The sequence below is a fragment of the Podarcis tiliguerta genome (assembly GCF_965153285.1).
Source record: "Podarcis tiliguerta genome assembly, chromosome: 3".
Taxonomy (NCBI): domain Eukaryota; kingdom Metazoa; phylum Chordata; class Lepidosauria; order Squamata; family Lacertidae; genus Podarcis; species Podarcis tiliguerta.
Genome location: NC_139536.1, coordinates 61546162 through 61566409, shown reverse-complemented (window position 1 = coordinate 61566409; position 20248 = coordinate 61546162).

The following is a 20248-nucleotide window of genomic DNA, read 5'->3' as shown; positions in this document are numbered from 1 at the left end:
AGGCTGAGGGAGCCGGTGGTGTTTGTCTACAGACAACTTTCATGTGGCCAACATGATGAAACCACTTTTAGAGCAACAAAACACCCTTTACCTTCCTGTTGTAGCGGTACCTATTTACTTGCACTGGCATGCTTTCGAATTGCTAGGTTGGCAGGAACTGGGAACAGCAAAGGGAGCTGTTCAAACTGCCAAGCTTGTGGTTTAGACCACAGTAGGTTCCTTTTGGGACGCGGGTGGCGCTGTGGGTAAAAGCCTCAGCGCCTAGGGCTTGCTGATCGAAAGGTTGGCGGTTCGAATCCCCGCGGCAGGGTGCGCTCCCGTCGTTCGGTCCCAGTGCCTGCCAACCTAGCAGTTCGAAAGCACCTCCGGGTGCAAGTAGATAAATAGGGACCGCTTACTAGCGGGAAAGTAAACGGTGTTTCCGTGTGCGGCTCTGGCTCGCCAGAGCAGCGATGTCACGCTGGCCACGTGACCCGGAAGTGTCTCCGGACAGCGCTGGCCCCCGGCCTCTTGAGTGAGATGGGCGCACAACCCTAGAGTCTGTCAAGACTGGCCCGTACGGGCAGGGGTACCTTTACCTTTTAGGTTCCTTTTACCTGCTAATTACCAAATGGTTGTCAGTGGTCTATGGAGCATCTATCGGGCCATCTGCACCTGTTGGGTGTTTTTCAAATGCGCATGCTGGTATTTGATTAAATTCATTGAAGAATGGATTGGTCAAGTTTGTGAATGGCACCCAGTTATTCAGGGTGGTGAAAACGCAAGCAGACTGCAGGAAGCTCCAAACGGATGGATGAGCAACAGAATGGCCCATATATTTTAATAGAAAGCAACAAACAAAATGCAAATAGCAGGTATGGAAGTTTATGTGAACTAATGTTTTTACTAGAAGTAGTTTTAAAATGTTGCTTCAAGATCCCCTGTTTGCAAGTTAAGGGGAAACATTGCACATTACATTTTCTAGCACCCCTCATACCTTACAAAACATTTTAAAAACATTTTGCTTATTTTACTTGCACACTTTTGCAAGTCATGCACACATTCATTCAAAATCAAAATGTAGGTTTCCCCAAAGCAAAACCTTAAGATTGCACTAAAGCTTTGTAAGGAGAAATATAATTCAGGACTTGTCCAAATTTCATGATGTCTTGGTGCTTTCAGAGAAGAGCCAATTAGCTTCATCTTAGAATCATAGAATCATAGAGTTGGAAGAGACCACAAGGGCCATCGAGTCCAACCCCCTGCCAAGCAGGAAACACCATCAGAGCACTCCTGACATGGTTGTCAAGCCTCTGCTTAAAGACCTCCAAAGAAGGAGACTCCACCACACTCCTTGGCAGCAAATTCCACTGTCGAACAGCTCTTACTGTCAGGAAGTTCTTCCTAATGTTTAGGTGGAATCTTCTTTCTTGTAGTTTGGATCCATTGCTCCGTGTCCGCTTCTCTGGAGCAGCAGAAAACAACCTTTCTCCCTCCTCTATGTGACATCCTTTTATATATTTGAACATGGCTATCATATCACCCCTTAACCTCCTCTTCTCCAGGCTAAACATGCCCAGCTCCCTTAGCCATTCCTCATAAGGCATCGTTTCCAGGCCTTTGACCATTTTCGTTGCCCTCCTCTGGACACGTTCCAGTTTGTCAGTGTCCTTCTTGAACTGTGGTGCCCAGAACTGGACACAGTACTCCAGGTGAGGTCTGACCAGAGCAGAATACAGTGGCACTATAACTTCTTCTGGCTCAGACGTTTGCGACCTGTCTCATTCCAGCCGGTCTATTGCCATATGTTTCAAACATGCCAACATCCTTAGCATAAAACTGAAATTTGATTGCCTCTCTTGGAACGTTTAAAATTACAACCATCAGTTGATATTTTCCTTTCTTTTCTGGACCACTTGTAAGCTCTGTATTCCTTGTATGGGTATGTTTTGTTACTTGAAATATTTATAAAAAATAGAGAAGCTGGAACAGTGGTTGAATTTCTGATTTCTTCCAGCATTGATTCATTTCAAGTAACAACCTTGTCTGCAAGTTTCTGATTAAAAATCTTGGACTCGTCTAGCGGTGACTAGATTTTTACAGTATATCTGGTGAGACTAGCCATGACAGGTTGCTGTCATTCTGTTAAGAGGCAAAACTTGCACACAATTAGAGTAGGTTCCTTGATTAGACCTCCAAGTTGTGTGGGCACACAACGAAATTGCTTGCCAGATGCAGTTTAGTGGAGTTTTTACACATTGCCAGAGTACCCTGAGAGCAACTATAATAGAGGTGGTAGCAGTCACACAGCTCAGATAATGGAAAGCAGTTGAAATCCTCTATTATTACAGATCATAGATGGCCAATTTCTTGTAGCAACAACACACACTGAAGCTGGTGGAACTGAAGGCCAGACAATGGTATTGCCAGGCATGTATTCCTGCTTGCCTCCTGTGTTGTGCAATGGCTAGTTTCCTTGCTCGATAGTGTAGAAACGGAGCCACACTGAGATATAGACCATTAGGGCGGTGGGAAGTTGGTTATTGCTATTTTCAGTGAACATCTATGCTGTTCTGGAAGGTAGGGTCTTTGTTGTTTTTTCAGATTCCTTTTCAGGCATTAAGAACCATACCTGCCTTTTTCCACTCCCAGAAAAGCTATGCTATAAAACTTCAAGTCTACATTTTAAAAGATGTAACAAAAATAATTTTAAAATTGATTTTGGACCCTTGAGGCTAGCAAAAGGTTACCTAAATCAGGACATTATTTTTACACAAAGTGCAAGTATTTAAATAGTTTTGCCATGAGACACACAAACAATGTGGGATTGTATAACACAGCTCCCGCCCGCCCCCCCCTTCTGTAACTATCCCAGTTTCCCCTTTACTTAACCTCACTGCATGCTTTAAAATTTATAAACTGTTATAAAAATCTTACTTATACCTGGTTGGCTTATTATACAAACATTCTTTAAAAAGGTTTATGATATTTCATATTGCTGACATATGAGATTATTATGTGTGAAGGGGAGATATAAAAATAATAAATACTGTATTCCATAATGGAGAAAGTCAATGTTAACATCAACGTTAATGCAAAATTACAACCTTGTTCTGATTTTGATGTGTGCTGTCTCTAAAAATTATATGTGTGTATATATATGAGTTCACCGGGTCAGCAAGCACAGTATCTGCTGGTAAGTATTCTGGAACAATTAATCCATTCTGTAGTTATGCTCAAGTTAATGGAATTACAGTAGCAACAGATCTGACTTGTGGAATTTTAGACTGCAGATTTACACAGTTGATTAATAAATATACTGGAGGACCGCTGAGGGGTGAGGGGCACATTTATTCAGTGTGGGGGGTGGGGAATTCATACGGAAACAAATGCATTCAGGTTGACATTTTTGTGTGTGGAAAACATTTTGGGGTAAAACCTAAATTTCTAATGCCACAATCCTCTCAGCGGGGAGCAGGGGGCTTGAATCTGTGGCAATTGCTGTGCTACATTCAAAATCCTGTTTGCTCACTGTGACCAGGATGGAAGGTGAGGGTGATTTTTAGTTCTTCTTCCTGTTTTCTCCCTTCCCAAAGTGGTTGATCACAATGGGAGGGAAATAAACAGTGGAACTCCAGTACTGGCATAGTTTCAGGCCCAATACATGGGTGGGTCAGGAGGGACAATGGCTTGAGATTCTGCTGATCCAAGAATGGCACCCCTCAGAATGCCCTGAGATTTATTGTCTAGAGCTTTACCAATTTCTTTTCAGCTGTACTTCTTCCTTCTTCCCTGTCCCCAACCTCTCTCCCATAACACTCTCCTTGTCTGACTACCCAATATTTTCTTCAAGATGGCGCCCTGGTTCATGACAAATGGCCATTCAACCACCTCTTAAAAACCTCCCATGGGAGAGAGTCCATCTCCTGAGGGAGTCTGCTCCACTGTCAAAAAGCTCTGACCATCTTTCTTTTTACCTTTACCATCTGAAAGTTCTTCCTGACGTTTCATTGGAATCTCACTTCTTGTAACTTGAAGCCATTGGTTGCACAATTGCACTCAGTTGGGGAGGTTTTGCACGACAAGCCCACTTCCCCCAAAGATGGGGGCTTTTTGCGATAAGGACAGCGGTGGGAAAAGAAGAAGAAGAAGAAGAGTTTGGATTTGATATCCCGCCTTTCACTCCCCTTCAGGAGTCTCAAAGCGGCTAACATTCTCCTTTCCCTTCCTCCCCCACAACAAACACTCTGTGAGGTGAGTGGGGCTGAGAGACTTCAAAGAAGTGTGACTGGCCCAAGGTCACCCAGCAGCTGCATGTGGAGGAGCGGAGACGCGAACCCGGTTCCCCAGATTAGGAGTCTACCGCTCTTAACCACTACACCACACTGGCTCTCTGCACAGAAAGACACAGGAAAGTGAGATAGCAAGCAAGGTCATAGAATCATAGAGTTGGGACCCTGATAATCATCTAGTCCAACCCCCCCTGCAATGCAGCTGTCTCCTACGGGGATGAAACCTGCAAACTTATTGAATAAAGGAATGGATTAAATTAGAGAATGGAGAGTTGTTAGATTTAGAAGGATTTGAGAACAGATTTGGTTGGCATGCATGTCTATGTTATGAAAAGAAAAAAATTCGCAAAGGTTTCGAAAACCACATCTTTCGAAGATCATTGATAGAGGTGTGGGAGAGGTACAAAAATTTGTTGGAACCTAGACTCCCCCGCTGGATTTCGCCATTAGAAGTGATGAGCGTGGAAAAAAATCAATATGAGGGGGAGGTGGATAACATATGGAGAATTGGTAATAAGAGAGGGGGGGAAATGGAAAATGAAAACTTATGAAGAGGTGAAAGAATCTGTTTATGACTGGTTACATTACTATCAGATTAATGAAATGTTTAAAAAAGATTGTAAAATGTGTGGGTATGAAAGCAAAGAATCAAAATTTCAAGCGGAGGTATTGAATAATGAGTATAAAAATCTGTCTAAAATGTATAAAATGTTGCTGGAGTGGCATACAAAAGATGAAGAGGTAAAATCAGTAATGATACATTGGGCAAGAGATTTTGGTTATAATATACAATATGACGACTGGATGAAATTATGGAATGAAAGGTTAAAATGTACGGCATGTACTGCGTTGAAAGAAAACGTAATGAAAATGGTTTACAGATGGTATATAACGCCAGTTAAACTGGCTAAAATGTACAAAACATGCAATAAGTGTTGGAAATGTAATGAAAAAGAAGGTACTTTCTATCATATGTGGTGGGAGTGTAAAACGGTGAAAGGCTTCTGGGAAATGATATACAATGAACTGAAAAAGATGTTAAAATATACGTTTGTGAAAAAACCAGAGGCCTTCCTATTAGGAATGGTAGGAAACGAAATTAATAAGAGAGACTGTAAACTGTTTCAATACGCAGTGACTGCTGCAAGGATACTTCTGGCCCAAAGATGGAAGCAGGAAGAAATTCCAACAGTGGAAGAATGGAGAAGGAAATTGACTGAATATGCAGAATTGGATGAATTGACTGGGAAGATTCAATATTATGTTTAGAAATGCGTTAACAAATAGAAATTTTACGAAAGATTGACAGAAACTGAGGGAAGTTGAAAACTGAAGAATGAGTGTTAAATAATGTGTTGACTGTATAAAATTGTTTGGAAAATGAATAAAAATTATTTTTTTTTAAAAAAAAAGAAACCTGCAAACTTGGCATTATCGGGGAGGTCATCTAACCCACATACAAACAAATCCACATGAATGGTCATTTAAGAGGTCGCGTGGAAGCAACCCCCAGCATCGTGAAAAGGAATTGGTTTGCTCTGTTAAGAGGGGAGCGAAACGTGAAGTTTTCAGGCCTGACCAGTATTTTCAATCTGATCCTTTCTTTTCCATAACCTTTGCAGTACAGTGGGACCTTGGTTCTCAAATGCCTTGGTTCTCAAACGCCAAAAACTCAAAAGTAACTGTTCCAGTTTTTGAACGTTTTTCAGAAGCCAAACGTCCAATGCGGTTGTCGACTATTGTTTCCAGGGCACCTGCACCAATCAGAAGCTGCTCTTTGGTTTTCGAACATTTCGGAAGTCAAACAGACTTCTGGAATGGATTAAGTTTGGCGCTTTTGTTTTTGCTATTTATTTTGCGTTTTTTGTTTTTGAAGCTTTTCTGGTTAATTTGTTTTTGTGACTGTGTGGAACCCACTTTAGATACTGATTGATTGACTATGTGACTGCAGAAATGGATTAAAAAAACCCATTCAAACAATGACTATCATTGTGAGAAAAAAAACAAATATTATCATCTACAATACTGTCTTATTTATTTTATAGTACAGTACATTGAGGATCACTGGTCTCGCCAGATAGTAAAATTCATGTTAAATTTATATTTTAGGGGTTGTTTTTAAAAGTCTGGAACAGATGAATCCATTTTGCATTACTTTCTATGGGAAGGCGCGCCCTGTAGTATATTCTGTAATAATAATACAACAGTGTTACCACCAGGAACGCTCGAGTATATGAGAAAGCATAGTGAGTTCCTAAAATTGGCTGAAACAGAAGGTGGCAGTGTTGCTGCAGATCAGAAGCAGCAAGTGCCTGCCAAGAGCAGTCGGGGAGCCCGTGCTGATTGCTGGTGGAGTTTTAGCAGCAGGTGTTGCTGTGATTTCTTCAAGTTGAGTACATAGGAAACAAATGTGAAACGATTTTGTTTAGTGCCACTGAACACGGTGCAGTTTGACTGTGCATTTTCCAACGTTGGGGCCCATTCCCTGGCAAAAATATTCAAATGCATTTTGTTTTTTAAACAGAACTTTAGAAAGGTGCTTTTAAAGCAGCAGCTTCTGTCTCCTTCCTTTCTACCTACTGTATGTTTTGTAACACAGAGGGGCTGGTGATGGCAGTGGTGGAATCAGGACTGAGGAAGAAAAATCTTTACAGCCATCCATCCCTAAGCCTAGGGGGGCTTCCATCCGTAATTTGCAAACAGGTTACTGTCAAGGTGTTTTGATTTTTTTGTTTTTGCTTTAAACTTATTGAAGTAAATGGAGGGGGGAATACAGGTTGGTCTTTTGATATCAACTAATCCAAGTGGCTGCTGCTGCCAAAAATTATAATGTATTCGTGAGGACCCCTGATCCCCCAATAAACACCTGTCTTTAGAGAAACTGGAACAGTAAGCTGTCAGCTTTTGTCCTGGGTGTTATTAAAATATACGCTCCTTTCGCTCTCTGGAGCACATTGGGACTATTGTATTCTGAGAGCACATGGCATCTGTATTAAAATATTGCTGCATTTTTTATATAGTTTTCCACTGCATTAGTTTTGCCGACCACAATGATCCATTCTGAGGTTTGCTGAACTCTGTATTACAAAAAGAAGAAGAAGAAGAATTAGTTGTAAAGAAGTAGACCCAGCTCAGTTGTGTATTGAGAGCTGAGCTTCCTCACTAAGAAGCCACTAATTCAGCCTGCAGACCAGCACTATGGGAGCTACTTTCTTGACTTGTGTTGCTGTGTAGAATAGTGGTTTTAAATTTCCCTTGAATACACAGTCAGGAGACGCTTGTTTATTCTGGATGGAGCTATTAGGAGTAAAAATGATGTGATCTTTACATATTTGTGATCTCAGTGTATTTGAGTCTCACGGGTTCTAGACTCCACCAGTAATATTGTTGTGATAACTCTGGGCAATAATGCAATTTATCGTGCAACCGCACATGTGTCTACTCACACGTAAGTACCAGAGAGTTTGGTGGAGTTTCCTTCCAGGAAAGTGCATACAGGAGTGAAGTCTTTGTCGCTTCTTGGTTGCTACATAACCCATAGATACAAAAATTAATTGTTAAACACTACGGAAAATGGAAGGCGCAGACTGCTGCAAGAGGGTCAGAAATGAGCTTTCAGAATTCAAGAATCGTATTTGTGTGTATGTGTGTGGACAGACATGTGCGATGGAATATGCATTGACTATGTAACTAACGTGAGAAGCATTTTTCAGTCTGGGTTGCACAGCTCTTTGCTTAAACATTAAATGTTTACTATAGTTTATATCCAGGGAAATCGGGGGGGGGGGGGGCGGTGTAAGACCGTCAAAGCTAAATTTTGAGCTTTTAGAGCTCCTCTTGAAAAGACAGCACTGCCTGTGTTTTGAGGTAAGGTCAACAATGTAAAAGTTCTTTTCTCCACTCGACTGTCTTGATACATTATGGCACTTCAATAATATTGCAATACACACAGTGCAATGTATTTAGAACATTCCCCCTTAAAAGCTTGTGGTTACATTCATAATGTACAGCTTGCTGGATTTATTTTTTCTGTGTGTAATATTATCTCCACATGTGTAAGGGGCATGCAATATTTTATTTTTTGCTTAAGCTGGGGAATGTGAAATTAAATTTATCAGTTGAAGAATTTGCACAAGAGCTCATAAATAGTTCTCTGCATGCTTCTAGTGGCACATGGGAAAGGGTGGAGAGTTGGGGATTGGGGAAGGATGCAAAGAGACTGCAAGACCCAGCAGATTTAAATATCGTTCTTCCTTTCCTTACTGAGCGAGCCTATAATTCTGTTCACAGCTGGGACAGGTTCCTTTTAATGTTGTAGAAAGTAACAATAAGAAGAAAAACCTTTGAAGCACCTATTGCTTATTTTTCTGAAGGAAGGTATCAGCAGCTAAACTTTATTAGTCAGTGCCATACTCTTTGCAGTTGGTTTGAAAATGCCATTACAAATGCAGTTTGGATACAGATGAAATTTATAATTTAAGTAAATGCTAGCCCAAAAACTTAGGCATAGCTTGGGCACACTTGAGAGACCCAAGCATCCATTTCAGAATTGCTCACTAAGTACAGGTATTATAGTTGTTGTGGAACAGAACTCCTGTGCCTTTAAAAGGTAGGGCTGTATGTATATATGTATCATTAAAAGCCTTAAGAGAACCTGCATGGTTGCACAGGTGGGTGGGCCTTCTCTGCAGTGGCTCCCTGTCTGTGGAATGCTCTCCCCAGGCAAGTTTGCCTGGCGCCTTCATTATACCCCTTTAGGAACCAGGCAAAAAACCGTTCCTTTTTAACCAGGCCTTTGGTTGATCTTATTGACATCCTATGCCCTTTTAAAATGTTTTTTTTTGGGGGGGGGGCTATTAGGTTGTTGTTTTTATTGTTATTATGTATTTTGTGGTTTTATATCTTGATTTTATTATGAACCGCCCTGAGATTCCCAGGTATAGGGAGGTATAATAATGATGATGATGATGATAATAAATTCATTGCTGACTGAAGTAGGCAGGTTTATATAATGACATTAGTATTATAATATGGATGGCTTTGAAAGAGAATTAAGCCTATTTATGGAAGATAAGGCTATCAATGGCTACTAGTCATAATGGCTAGCTTCTGCATTCGCTTTGGGAGGCAGTATTCTTCTGAATCCCAGTTGCTGGGAATCATAAGTGGGGAGAGTGCTGCCAGAGCCTGTTTTTGGATGGCGTGACCGGTGCGGTGTTACTGGGTGCTGTGCTGCAGGGGGCGCTACAACAATGCTGAAGAATGGAGCACAAGAGGAGACAGGACAAATTTTAGTGTCGCACAGGGCACCACTGAAATTTGAGCCCAAAGTCCACCACTGTCCACTATGAGAATGTAGTTTTGGACTAGATGGGCCTTTGGCCTGGTCCAGCAGGGCTCTTCTTGTGTTTTTTTGTCATTTTGTTTGCATTTTATGAACTACTGTGGTATTACTCGGATAAAGAGTGGCATATAAATATTTTAAAATAAATACATATGTACTCTCAACAGTTGCTTCCAGGATAGCTTGCAACAAAATGTAAGCAATCCATAAGTGAAATAGACCCAATAAAACTAAAGCAGCAATAAAAACAGCACACTAGAGTCCATAAATATCTTGAACCAATAGCAGTGTTAAAGGTAAAGGTAAAGGTACCCCTGCCCATACGGGCCAGTCTTGACAGACTCTAGGGTTGTGCGCCCATCTCACTCAAAGAGGCCAAGGGCCAGCGCTGTCCGGAGACACTTCCGGGTCACGTGGCCAGCGTGACATCGCTGCTCTCGCGAGCCAGAGCCGCACACGGAATGCCGTTTACCTTCCCGCTAGTAAGCGGTCCCTATTTATCTACTTGCACCCGGGAGTGCTTTCGAACTGCTAGGTTGGCAGGCGCTGGGACCGAACAACGGGAGCGCACCCCGCCGCGGGGATTCGAACCGCCGACCTTTCGATCGGCAAGCCCTAGGCGCTGAGGCTTTTACCCACAGCGCCACCCGCGTCCCCATAGCAGTGTTACTGGCACTTAAAGGCTATTGTGAAAGGCGCTACATGCAAGAAGGACCTGTCTTTTGTTGCTGTAATTTGAACACGTAGGGCTGTACCCAATGAAGTTGTCCCATTAGTACAAGGATTTCCACCTACACAAAGACTTCCTGTCCCTCCTCCTCCTCCACCCCTCTGGAGCAGATGTAGGAGGCACACAGGCAGAAGTCCCGTTGTGCAGGCAGAGGTCTTTGCACTAGCAGGATCACTTTGTTAAAAATAACCTGTATATTCCATGTGTTGGCACCTTGATCTGGACCTCCAGTTAAGATCTTCATAGCATGGCAAATTCATACTGGTCTGGCAGTTCTTCAGTTGCCCAAGCCTTGAATAGTTTAGGGCTTGATAGGTCAATGCTAGCAGCACTTTGAATGGTGCCTCCTAGTGTGATATGCTCAGAGCTGGCCACCATTTTATGAGCAGGCAGGTTCACTCTACTATAAAAACTGAAGTCTTTCACTGGAAAGGAAAATAAATACATTTCATTCTTTTTGGAAAAGTAAGTTTATTTTGCCTTTCTGTTGCTTTCCACTTTTGACATAGCATTTCTGTGGGGGGCTTTAGGAGTGCCAGTAAGTTTCTGTCATCTTGTTGCTGCCAGCAGTACACATTCTAAGAGAGTTATTTGCCACGTGTACAACTTGCTGCTCCAAAAGAACACTGCATATCCCACTGCCTTTAACCAAAATATCTTTTTTCATTATTACTACTACCCTTAAGTTAGTACTACCTTAAAGTTGGGTGGTTGGATGGTAGTGCATATTTTAAAATGCAGAATAGTTAAATCTCATCGAAAGCTTTGTCCTAGGTTTTTGCATATTTATGGTGGAACTTCCACAAAAGTCCAACATAGTTACATGTGTGATGCTTTCACTGTGAAATTCTGAATTATTTTTCATTGATCCCTGACCAAATTGTCTCCTTTTAAATACTGCTTTTCTCTTTCTAATTGCCAGCAATGAAATTCTACCAGGGCTATGAAAAACAACAACCTAAAGCTGTGTGTTTCCATCTAAAAGCAAATGAGATTCCTTCAACAGCACTTAGCTAACCAATTTATTAATGACGGGGAAGCAGAATAAAACCCAATGCTACCAAAAGTAAGAAAACATGAGTCTAGTCAGTAAAGTGACTGGAAGTCTAAGCAGCATTATGTGAAACATTAAAATTGTCAAAGGTGCTGACTCTTTTGTTGTAGCTCCATCTTTGCAGATTCTACACAGATAGTGCTTTCGTATAGAAAAAGGCATGTGCAGCATCGTGTGTTTTTCAAGATACATACATAGATATGTCATGGGAGTCCTCCATAATTCAGAGATCTTGCCATGTGTACAGCAAAGTAAACATACATGTATTTGCCAGATAAATGTCTTGTAAGTGGAAATCTTATCTGGAGGAAATGCAGCATGTGAAAAGTGGTCCTGAGTTTATGTGGATTCAGGCAAGTTACTGTTTTCCCTGTGTTGATTTTTACAGTTGTCCTACTTTACCAGTCAAATTTACCTGAGTTGTCTGGGGAAAAAATGAGCTTTTAACTTTCTGAAAGGAAGGGTGTGAATGTTAAGATAACTGATGGGCAGTATAGAAAATGTTCACTGGGAGATGAGTGGAAATCTAGCAAGTGTTGGCTTTGGTGTCCATTTTGCATTGAAACGTGGAAGTTGATTCCCATTGCATGATAATTGCAAGAAAAGTTTAAAATTACCGTGGGAAAAACCTTTCTCATACAGATCTACCCTTAATAGTGATCTTGGGCTTTTTAAAAGGTTGCTTATTTAGTGTAACTAATCCTCAAAAGCTTGAGTGGCCAAGACTATAAAGTCATGCTACCTTACTGGAAGCCAGTTTCATGTATTTGAACTTGGATCTGGCAAACATGGGTGCAAATTTCAGCTCAGCTTTGGGCCTCTTGGATGGCAAGGGTGTGTCTTTTAGACAGTTTTCCATCTGAAAAAAAAAATAGGAGCAGTAATGACTTGTCTCACAGGGTGGTTATGAAGATGAGTGAGATCCAAAGAGCTGCATGGGATCTTGCCATGGCCCAATGGGATTTATTTCCCATCACCCTTTGGGCAACTGAATCCCATGCCTAATCACAAACTGTTCCTAAAATTCTGCATAGTTTCAAAAGCAGTGTGTCATGTGGCACAGCGATGGGACTACGGTTTGAAGAGGGAAAACAGCTCTGAGGTCCGCTGGAACTAGTTTAATACTTTTGATACTGTACTCTCTGCATATTCCAAGTACTGTTGACATTATTCTTTCCCCTGTTTTCCTGGCATGAACAGCCGGTCCATGTATAAGTCTTGTTTTCAGTGGGGTTCTGCACACCATGAAACTTCTTAGAGGAAGACAACCATTTCAAAATGTACATTCCCCCTCTTTATAATTGGATGTGGAACTCTCCAAGCACAACTTAACTGTATTTAGCCCCACTCAGCTACTTGCAGAAACTCTTGAATAAGAAAAGTTAAGCACCTTTCCCCGATTATATTTCAAACCACAATTCAACTCAGAGAAAATAAATAGCTACATCAGGTGGATAGTTTAATCATACCCTGCCAAGAATCCAGAATTTAAAACAATAGCCTAGTTGAGTGGAAAGTTTATATTTTTAAGTAGACACTTAGTCTGCATGAATGGATGTAAATAAATGGGCAAGAACAGCTGGAAGATAGGCGACATTTGAAAACTGTGATGAGATTCCAGTGTTAGACTAAAGATAGCTAAGTAAAAAAACTGGGGATGAGTCAGGGTTAATATGGTATATAGAAAGGTCCTTTTTCTATACCTTTCCACATGTGTGGTCTAAACCAGGGGTGACTAACTCCCAAGAGACTGCAATCTACTTTCAAAATTAAAATCTGGCAGTGATCTACCCCCATTTTTTAGGGGTTCAGGTCAAAGTTGTTGAGCTTTTTTGGGGGAGGGAAGATGCCCTATTTAGGCACATCTTTGCAGCTCTCATGAAGAAGGGAGGAACAGAAGCAGCAGCCACTAACCTTACGATCGCTGGCCATATAACAGCCTCTGTTTCTAAACTCCGGCTTCCCTTCTGTAAAAGTAGAGGTCGGCGCAGGGAGTGGGGCCGCAAGGGGGCCAGCAATTGACCGTGATCTACCAAAACCTTGCAGGGATAAACCAGTAGATCGCGATCAACGTGTTGTACATTGGTTCAGCAGTTGTTCTGCTAGCTTTTAAATATTTGTTGCGTCAAAAAATGGAATATAGACATTTGGTGCATTGCAGATAAAGTTAATTGTATGGTACCCTCTTGCTTTGAACAATATATTGGTTTGCTATCTTATAGATTCTTTTAAAAAGTAAAGTGACTCTGGATTCCTAATTTAGTTTGATGGAGCACCTTATTTTTATTGAGAGGTCCTTTTGGAGCTCTTCAAAATATCTTATCTATTATTATTATTATTATTATTATTATTATTATCTTTTTTGTTTTAACAAGCGTGAACAATTTAGTATCTTCCGCAAACTTGGCCACCCCATTGCTCACCCCTAATTCTAGGCCGTTTATGAACAGTAGCTGGATACAACTCGCAGCACTTCAAAGTGTTTAACTTTGGCTGGATCATGCCCTAAGAAAATACATAAGCTAAAAAAGTATATCAAAATTGTATGCATAATGAGAAAATATAAGCTGTGTTTTCAGTGTTCAGAACTGTGGCTAGGATTTCCAAATTATGTTTAAAAGTCACCTCAGTGCCCACAACCACATGAAAAACCAGACTTGAATAGCAGAATTCTACTGAGCTACTCTAATGATCCTGGCCTCGCAAGAGAAACCTGAGTGAGTTATCAATGTCAACAAACCTCTGCTGGAGTTACAGTTTTTAATGTGCTGTTTAGTTATACCTTATTTGCTATAATACACAACAAAGATAATGTTCTATTAAAAATATACAGAAGAAAACATTTCTTAACCAGAATTGTTTAAAGAGCAGATTGGATTTGACAGTGAATTGTAAAATGTAGATTTGGTTTTACAGATGAAGGTTGAATGAATACGGGTGTTGTAAAGAAAACAGTATTTTTCGGTTTAGCAGAATGACTATAGTCTTACCATGCATTTGGCTCATCATGACAATGAGTCTAATTGAATGAAGGCCTTGTTTTACTCAAGATCCATTGTACTTTCATACTGTATTATTTCTTAAAATAGTAAAAGATGGCAGATCAGATTGTTTAGGCAGGTTGTTGCTTTTGCACAAGCAGTATTTTGTCAAGAGAACTGATCCTAAGGGCCTTTCCACACATTTTACAAGGCATTCATCACACACTGGCAGAGCCTAGGAGCCATTTTGATACAAACTTGTACAGTGGTACCTCGGGTTACATACGCTTCAGGTTACATACGCTTCAGGTTACAGACTCCGCTAACCCAGAAATATTACCCCAGGTTAAGAACTTTGCTTCAGGATGAGAACAGAAATTGTGCTCCAGTGGTGCGGCGGCAGCAGGAGGCCCCATTAGCTAAAGTGGTGCTTCAGGTTAAGAACAGTTTCAGGTTAAGAACAGACCTCCGGAACAAATTAAGTTCTTAACCCGAGGTACCACTGTAATACCCCTCAGTACCACAATCTCTTACCATTCATTCAATAGTTTTGAAAGAAAAGATTCATTTATGTCATGGTCCACACTGAGGCTATGCTACCAAATCCCAGAACATACCCCCCCCCTTTGCATTTTTTAAAAATCCTGTCAATGTTTTGGCTTTCTTTCTTAACCAATTAAAAAAAATCAAAATGATTTTCCTTTTCTTTTGCAAATTCACTCTCAGTAGACAAAACAACTGGGGGCTTAAGTATTGCAGATATTAATATTCTGCAGCATGAAGCAGCTGAATGACCCCAAACTGACTCCTATTGCAATAAATCATTGTGCAGCTTAGTTTGCAGAACTTTCTTCGAAACAGAACAAAAAACAGTAAATGGTACATCCAAACAGTTCCATAAGCTCATGTGCATGTCCAGCACAGGCTCAGCATATTAAAAATAACTTTAAACAAGACTGAGATCAAATCTCTGTCTTTCCCCAGTTCCAGCCTCCATTACAGCCTGAGGATGTGTTCTCCTGCAGTGAGTCATTTTCAGATCCTTCTCCCATGCAGCCTGAAAACAAAAGACCAAAAGTAATTCCCTTCAAAATACTACAGGCGAGAGTCCAGAAAATAAGACTTATAGAATGACTATGCCTCTGTAGAAGGAATCAAATAGAATAAGTCGTGCACATAGGAGCCAACTTTCCCCAATAAAATATTTGAGGGGGCTGCCCCTCCCCAAGTTGGTGAGCATTGCCATTCAAATGGTGTGTGTGTGCCATGTCTTGTGATTATGTGGGGTGAGGTTTACTTGCCCCCCCCTATTTTATTCAAGTGGGCACTCCTGGTTGTGCATGTTCTTTTGCACTGCCCATGATATTAGACCATTATTTCTAAGTTTATTAATTGATTGTTAGTCGGGAGTAGAATTCAGACAAATGTAAGATAGCCTTCTTTATGTTTACACTAGAGGGTAAGATGGAATTAGTAGCCAGGTTTCTGCAACACACAATGAGGATTCGTGAATGTTAACTTAAGTGTCAGATGCAGGATTTTAATAAGCAATTTTATTGTACTGAACCCTACTGGAATCTTGTATATATGCCAATAAAGGTTTGAGAGAATATTCAGGCATTCTCCATTTCAGAGCGAATTAAACAATTATAATTAACATTAACTAGGAAATCTTTTTGGCTCCGCCCCACCCCAGCTGGCTTTTGTGAGCTTGGGAACCTCTGCATAAAATGGCAACCAGCAGGATTTGCCACTTTCGGGGAGTCACTTTTCTGCCTGCCCCACACATGATGCCAGTGTAGGGCAGATGGGCATGCTTTGTGGCAAATGGTGTTGTAGGCCAAATGTCAAGGTGCAGATTGGGATCATGGCACTTGGGATTCTCCATCACTACAGTCCTGATGAAAGTAAGCTCCCAGCTGCTAAGAGCATCTGACACTTCCACCAGGATTGCATCACAGAGTTGAATGGGATAACTCCTGTGTGTCATAGTCATGATCTGGATTTGGGGGAGGGGACCTCCACAGCTGTTATTTTAAAAGTAAATGTACACATTGAATGTGTTTTCTAATTTAGCCCTAAGAAAGATGGGAGAATAGAAGGGAGAAATCAGCTGTGAGGAGTAAAAAAGCAAAATAAAAACAGATTGCATAGAAGTTCCATTGATATAATTAACCTGGAATGTTGTTTCAATCACTGCGAATTAACATCACCAATCTTTTTTGCTTGTGGCAGGTAAGATTAAACTCCATAGATTATAAAATAAGCACCACTGCTGTAAACACTCTTTCAAGGAGAAGAAAAACATCTTTACTCTTTAGCCACCAAGTTTTTACCAACAAGGTGGATGAAATCTGTCAAGAGTATAACTGACCACCATTACCTAATCTTTTGACACTTCCATAATGTGCTCCTTTAAAACTTCAGCACAATGCAGTTGAAAGATACTCAGCAGCATTTAAAAACGTATGGATTTTCTGAATTCAGAATTGCTTCATTTAAGTGTTTGGATTATTATTGGGTTTTTTTTGAGAGAGAGCCATGTTTTTTGTTTGGACATTAAAATATTGCTAACAAACACTGAATTCTGGAACCATAATTTGTATGCTGGTGTACATGCCACTTTAGCAAAAGCTTAAATCCAAAATTTTAAAAACACTGAATATTTAACTTCAACACAACCTGAAACTGTTAGCTTTAGTGCACACTTACTATGACAAGAGGCAAAAAGTGGAAGCAGAATTATGATATGCGACTCTGTGTTCAAACACCTTCCCACCCTCAGTGCCGATAATGCCAAGCGTATGCTTAGAAATGTGTGCACACTTCTAGGTGATGCGTGAAGTTTTGAACACTACATACACCCTTATTCTGTGCACGGTTTGCACCCAAAATTTCCTGCGCACAGAATGCCTTTGCTGAATCAAAGCAAAATACTGAATAATATGACCCTGGTAATGTGAAATTCCAAATTCAAGCTTAAAATTCACTGGGCTGCACAATGGAAATTTCTAATCCAGCTCCTCCCCACACACCTCAGACTCTGTTCCAGAGGATAAGAGGACCCTCCCCCAGAACAGGGCATGCAGGGAGAGGAGAGCAGTGAAACTGAATTACTGAATTCACTGAGCACTGAAACTGAAACAGCGTTTGTAATTCAGTGAAACTCTATGAACACAGCATTGGATACCCCCCCCCCAATGGTTTTGCGTTGCAGTTTTTTAGCTCAGCGTTTGTTTCAGATTGACCTTCGCTCCCTGCTGAAGAAGTTGTGTGATGAGCCCATTTTGAATTACCTCCTTATCATTCATGCCACTTTACTAAACTCCCTAGTTCTTCTGCCTTGTACTTTTTGCTGATACTGTAATTCAGTGTGCGGCTCTCAACGGTGCTCAAAGTAGCAGGTGAGAAGGTTAAATAAGCTTCCTGATCTTTGCCCTTCCGCTGCTGCAACTAAAAATTTGGGGAGTGTTCAGCTTCTGGACAGTTTATTTCATTATTAAGATGAAATTGTTAGTTCTCACTGCAGGATGTTCTTAGAAGTAGAAACTATTTCCGTCCAATTACAAGTTTTTCTGTTAACTGTGAACTTAATACTTAATTGTAATTGCTAGCAAAATATAATTTAACCATAAAGTATGCTGAATTGGTAACAAAGTGCCCTTTTTACTTGAGCAGGAATATGGATGTGGACCAAACTGTGTCTGCATGGTTCCAATTAAGGGGAGGAATGCTTTATGTAAAGCTCCACTTGATGAATATAACTGAAGTCTCTGACAAGCTAATAAATTGGAGTTTAGAATACAGTACTGTATACCGTACAGTTACAGCGGTGACACCTACTTTGGGTCATCAATTTTGGTCAAGCCTTCCTGTTCATTTAAACTAAAATAATAATGTGTGGGTAACTCAGTTTTTTTGCCAGCTGTAAACATGGAATGGAATCTAGCGCAGACCCCGTTCAAATAAGCCAAAGGGTTTGCCGAGCCATTTTTCAATTTCCATGCTAGGACGTTAAAGAAACTTCAACAAAGTTTATTAAATAGCAAGTAACCCATTAACCAACATACCCAAATGTTTATGAATTGATACAGAGGGGTCTTCTATTTTAGACAAGACAACTGTTATCTATTTGTAAAGCAGTACTCAGTTCATAAAGGTGCCCTTTTTTGGACTGCCCAGTTTAAATATACAGAACCATAAGAAGGGAGAGCATCTGAGAAGATTCCTAGGCAACTCTTCAGTAGACAAAATGACCACAGGGCAGTTTCGAAGCATTATATATAAAACACCATATAGCATAAAGAAATGGTCGTCATTAATACCAGTCATCACTCAAAAGAGCAACATAAAATAAACTTGAAACCTTGGACAGTCACAACCAATTTCCTCCAAAATCCTGGAGGAAATAGGTCTGTTTTAACTTGGCAGTGCAATGCCAGAAAAGATGTTGCCATTTGTGCCTCAGGACAGAAGGCTGAGGGAGGAGAATTCCACAGTCAGGGATGCCACAAAAGAGAATGACCTCCTTCGCTGACCATAGGTTTAAGATATAGGAGGAAGTACTTTGAAAAGCACCTGAGCCCTGGGTCATTTATGGCCATAAAGATCAACACTAATGTCTTAAATTCAGCCTGGTAACTTATAGGCAGGCAGCTGGTGGAGATCCCACACCATGGGTGTAATATGACTGCATGTTAAAGGACCGGGCAGCACTCTGGCAGCAGCGTTCGATCACTTCGGGACCATCTTTAAGGGAAGCTCCACACAGCATGCATTACAACAATCTAGCTGCAAGGTTTCAAGAGCGTGCACCACAGTGGCAAATTTCCCATCTTTGCTTAGCTTCTGGGCAGCAGCCTGAGCATGCACACAGGTTACAGTCTTCCCCACTGTGGTGTGAGGTATTTTACTTCTGTTTAAATTATAGGAACAATTTCTCAAGTCACATCTATAGCTATAAATTCATATATGCACATTTTGAAGGAATGTGCTTCTCCTCTTTTGTTTGCGCATGTGCACGCATGTACGATGCCCTTCCGCCATTTTTTTGATGATGTGCAAGTGGGCACCTTGATCCAGGCAGAGCTCAGCTAGGTCAGTCTAATCTCTGCTGCTGCACAGGCCCCGGCTGGCAAATTCACTGAGCAAAAGGTAAAAGTAGCAATTGTAAAACAGAGGCTTTGTGAGCAAAATTAGTAAAAAAAGGGGGGGAAAGAACTTTTTACCTGAGCAGAATATAAAGAAAGTCTCCCTTCACTTGACCTACGGGGACTTTGAGGGCAACTTTTCATGGCTGATGTTGTTTGGGCAACTCAACATCAGATGTGCTTATTGCCCTCTTTTAGCTTCCAAAGCCTGAATGTCATCTTCACCAGGATCTGTTACCGTCAGCGCTCATTTATCCATTATTGGAACCTAAATGCACTTTTGCTGTCACTCTTCCCCCGCCCCGCTCTGTTGGCTTGGTAGATGCAAAAGTCCTCTAATCAGGTCATTGTACTAATAAAAGAAGCATAGCACTAAACGGTTTGCAGGGAATTTTTGAGGGGGATTCATGTCAGATGGAAGCTTCTAGGGCACATTGTTCTCTCTCCCTCAGCACCTTGATGAACTCACGCCCAGAAGCCCAGAATAGAGCCAATCTATCGAGGGTATTTTAGATTTCTCTCAGCTTCAGCAGAATTTCGTCAAGGACATTCCTGTCATGTTCCAAGGCACGCTTGCTGTACTTGGCTTTCTGCACAGGGTGTAGCTGGAGGAACTGACTGACTGTCTGTCTGTCATGGCACACTGCTGATGTTGGGAAGGGAACCAGGCAGCCGCTGTTTTTCCCTTCCCTTCCCCACTTCCCTTTCTTTCCTGATC